The sequence below is a fragment of the Crocodylus siamensis genome, chromosome 3, assembly GCF_052110815.1.
Source record: "Crocodylus siamensis isolate JL-2025a chromosome 3, ASM5211081v1, whole genome shotgun sequence".
Taxonomy (NCBI): Eukaryota; Metazoa; Chordata; order Crocodylia; family Crocodylidae; genus Crocodylus; species Crocodylus siamensis.
In genome coordinates this window covers 90,456,602-90,461,561 of record NC_143397.1, presented here as the reverse complement: position 1 = coordinate 90,461,561, position 4,960 = coordinate 90,456,602, and positions in this window count along the sequence as shown.

Genomic DNA, 4,960 nt, shown 5'->3' with positions numbered 1-4,960 from the left:
AATGTGCAGATTATGGATTAACCCTCTGCAAGACATCCATGAGACTACTAATACTTTGGTCTCAAATAATTTAATTCTCTTGATCAAGAGCTAGGTTGTTGCAGGTCATTGGTTATTCAGGGAGATTATCTTTCTTACCTGTAGTACATATGTTTTGGCAAGCCACTCTGTTAGGAAATGCTTGGGTTATCAGCTCTTTATAACTCTGAATATAATCACTTTCCAGTAGCAGAAAATTTTTTATATGCTTTCAAATCCAAAGGTCAAGATGACTCCAGAAGAGGGGGTAGATTCAGAGTTTGGAACCAATTATCCAGTTCAAATAGTCTTGTTGCGGTATTTGTGTTATTCCTTGGTTGGTTTTGTTGACTTCTATGAAGCAGAGTGGTTTGGAGGAATAAGCATATTGCTGGGAGATGGGGGGTCTCGTGCTCTAATCCTTACTGTACTCTAATTCTTACTACTGATCTGCTGTGTGGCCTGGGGCAAGTTGCTTCACCTTCCTGACTAATTTCCTTGCTGTATAATAATAAAACAAATTTCTGTAATCACAGAAGTATTGACGAAGACTAATTTGTTAATCTCTGAAGTGTTTTGAATGATACACAAATGCTAAGTTTTGTGGGTTTTGCTTTTCAAATCTACATTTCTATGTCCATGGAAGTTTACCTTTTGGAATTTTTTGAGTATTTTGGGTACAATAAGTCAGTTTACCTTTAGTGTGGGTGGCCACCCTCTCTAGTCCCCAGTTATAAGGTAACTTCTGCTGCCACCAGACATGTTATCTTTAATTTTTTTTCTCTCCTCAAAAATGGGTAAACCTTAGAACAGGTCTTTTACTTCACATTTAACCCATTCCCCAAATGTAGATACCTGTGTTTATACAGGTCATGTACCATTATACTTTCCCATTTAGCTTACAATTAATATGTCAAATCATATTTGAAAATCATGTGGGGATTGATTGTTTCAGATAAAGCTGTGTTACTACACTATACCAACTTATTTATTTTATTCAACCAAACTTCACAAGGCTGTTTACTTTCTCACTAGAGTTTAGCACTATATACAGAACTTCCCTGGATCTTGGAAAAATTCTTATTTCATGTAAACATAATTTAATGCCTGGGACTGTGGGGGGGGGGCGGTCAGGAAGGCCAAGGCAGAGATGGAACTGGGACTAGCTACCCGGATCAAGGACAACAAGAAGCCCTTTTTTAAATGCATAGGGGGTAAAAAGAAGGTACCAGGTAACGTGGGACCTCTGTAGGACATGCTAGGAAATCTGGTCGTCGCACCAGACAGCAAAGCTAACCTATTTAACAACCTTGCGTCCATTTTTTCTGAGTAGGGACCTGGTCATCACCCCCCCGCCAGTACCCCCGTAGGCCCTGTGGGAGGTACACCCAGGCCTAGGGTGAGCAAGGACCTAGTCAGGGAACTTCTGGAGGGACTGATGTATTTAAATTAGCAGGTCCTGATGATCTCCACCCCCGAGTGCTGAGGGAATTAGCCAAGGTCATTGTGGGACCTCTGGCACGGCTTTACGAGCACTTGTGGTGCTCTGGCAATGTGCTGGAGGACTGGAAAAGGGCCAATGTGGTTCCCATTTTCAAAAAAGGGAGGAAGGAGGACCCAGGAAACTATAGGCCCATTAGTCTTACGTCGGTCCTGGGGAAGCTTCTTGAGAAAATTATCTTGGTGCATGTCCACGAGGGTCCAGCAGGGGAGACTCTGCTTAGGGGCAACCAGCACAGGTTCATTAGAGGCACGTCCTGTCAGACCAACCTGGTGGCCTTCTGTGACCCAGGTCACCAAATCCCTGGATGCAGGTGTTGCAGTGGATATAGTCTTTCTGGACTTTAGGAAGGCCTTTGACATGGTCTTTCACCCCATGCTCATTAAAAAACTAGGAGACTGGTGTCAATGCCTACACAGTCAGATGGGTCACTAATTGGCTGGAGGGATGCACCCAGAGAGTGGTGGTGGATGGGTCTTATTCGACCTGGAGGGATGTGGGCAGTGGGGTTCTGCAGGGGCCCGCAGCATTCAACGTCTTCTTCATCAGTGACTTGGACAAAGGGGTAACATGCATCCTGTTCAAATTTGCAGATGACACTAAGATGTGGGGAGAAGTGGGCATGCTAGAAGGAAGGAATAGGCTGCAATCTGATCTGGACAGGCTACAGGGGTGGGCAGATAAGAACAGGATGGGTTTCAATACTGACAAGTGCAAGGTACTGCACCTGGGGAGGAAGAACCAGCAGCATATCTACATGCTGGGGAATTCCCTTCTCGTCAGTGCAAAGGCAGAGAAGGATCTTGGAGTCATTATTGAGGCCAAAATGAACATGGGCTGACAGTGTGTGGATGCGGTCAGGAAGGCCAACCATACCTTGTCATGCAGCCACAGATGCATCTCAAGCAGGTCCAAGGAGGTGATCCTCCCCCTCTATGCGGCACTGGTTAGGCCGCAGTTGGAGTACTGTGTCCAGTTCTGGGTGCCACACTTCAGGAGGGATGTGGACAGCACGGAGAAGGTCCAGAGAAGGCCACCCGCATGATCAGGTGCAGCAAGGCAGGCCCTACAAGGAGAGGCTAAGGGACCTGAACCTGTTCAGCCTCTGCAAGATAAGAGAAGGCTGAGGGGGGATCTACTGGCTGTTTACAAGCTAGTCAGAGGGGACCAGCAGGCATTGAGGGAGTCCCTGTTCCCCCAAGCACTCCCAGGAGGGACAAGAAATAACGGTCACAAGTTCACAGAGGGTAGATTCAGGATAGACATCAGGAGACGCTACTTCACTGTCAGGGCGACTAGGATCTGGAACCAACTTCCAGGCGAAGTGGTGCTGGCTCCTACCCTGGGCATCTTTAAAAGGAGGCTGGATGAACACCTTGCTGGCATCATTTGATCCCAGTACTCTTTCCTGCCATGGCAGGGGATCAGACTTGATGATCTGCTCAGGTCCCTTCTGACCCTACCAACTATGAAACTGTAATGCCACGTCTTTGAGAAATCTCTCTCTTCACCACTCTACATATTTGTATCAATTATTAAAGTTAAATTTCAAGACAAAGAGGAACCCTCTTAGAGTAGGCTAGAGTAGAGCATCTCTGACTGATGATGACTCCATAAAGAGGGACCCTCTTTTTATCTTGAAATGTAACTGTCATAATTGATACAAATATGTAGAGTGGTGAAGAGAGAGATTTCTCAAAGACCTGGCATTAAATTATGCTTACATGTAATAAGAATTGTTTCAATGAAGGAGATGAACGAAGTTTAACACTTTATCCCTACACCCAAAAATGTGTGTGTGTGAAATCCTGGACATGTTGAACACAGTGGGAGGTTCTTCAGGAGATGAGCTGGATGTCTGCTATCCTTTGGAGTGCCCTAGTGTTTGGATGAAAGCGTGGCCAGCAAATAATTTTTATTAAGTTAGGCTTGTTTTCCTTTATGGTGCTGCCGCTGAGTTGTGGGAAACTGGAAAGTAATAGACATTTTCTTTTGTACTGTACAATATATACAGTTATATTATTTGGAAGTTAATTATAAGGAATGACAAATCTGATATTCCCTGTCTTGCTGGAGAAACCCCTGAGTATCCTGGAAGAGTCTGCTTATGAGTTCAAGTATTGCCAGCCTTGAGTCTTGAAAAATCATTGGCTTGACAACGGTCACACATTTAAAAAACAACAACCTTTATGCCTTTTGGTTTTGGAGATTTTGGAGTCAATATTTCTGGAATTTGCCTTTTTATTACTACATTTTTTTTTTAAAGCTAAGATTGTTACATAATTCAATGAATCTAGGACCTAAGGTTTTAAGAATAGCACAAAATACCTCAATAAAGTTATCCCCAAAGATGGCAACATTGGAGTTCTCACAAAAGAATTAAAGCAATTACGGGACTGTCCTTTTTTCCAAATATTTACTGGAAACTAAAATTAAGTAAGCATTCGTAAACAACCAACTAATATTTTAAACAACCTGACTCCATTTTTTTTTTTTACTTTTTCATTTAATGAAATTTCATTTTCTTGTCTCTTGTCAGATCCTAATTGCACTAGTTCCTGAAACACTCGAGAGCCTTCCAAGATAGATATGACATGATTTTCAAACATGAGAAATCAGCACTTGTGGTTGGCTGTTTTTTCCTTGAAAATCATTTAATGATGCTTTTAAGCATCATAAATTAGCCAGAACAGATACCTGGAAGATCTTTATTTCAGAGGGGACATGTTTTCTCTGTGAGAAACTGAATGAATGCTTGTACACTTCTGGTTTCTAAGGTGGGAGCAGCAATCTTCCATTAGAAATGTAGAGCCTGTATGTGGCCTTAGTTTCGGTTCTGCTTGCAGTCCGGCAAGTATTTGAGTTCAGTCTTCCAGCCACTGATCTTGTTTATTTAAGGATTGTTTGTTAGAAAGAGTAAGCTGCAAGTCGCTTAAGAATAGGAGACAGAAGACCAAACGTTGACTCTGAAGTGCTGTCTTAAACTGTTTCTTTGGTGTGCCACAAATATTTGCAGCACTCTTGGTCTTCTATTTAAGGAAAATTATAATTAAATCTCCTAGCTTTTTGAAGCTGGTGCTTACAACTAGCAGTGAGCCAACTATTCACACTGATTTAGCATTCAGATTCACAAACTGTTTCAACTTGTGAGTAGTTGGTGAACAGATCACAATCTCCCCAAGTTTGTTCTATGTCAGTCATCTTAGTTTTGTGCCAGCAAACAGCCCTTGCATTGCTTGCATTTTTCACTGAGCATGTTGCAGTGAGAGTAGCCAATAACTGAATTCCATTTTGAACTGCAAATACATGCTGTTTGTAATTCTCAATGCAAAGATTGTGTTCCATGATTGGATGGGTGTAACCCTAAGACCTGGCCTGCATACACTTGCATAAGTTACTTAATGGTGGTGTATTTTTAAGTCAATTCAGTTAGATGGCTGT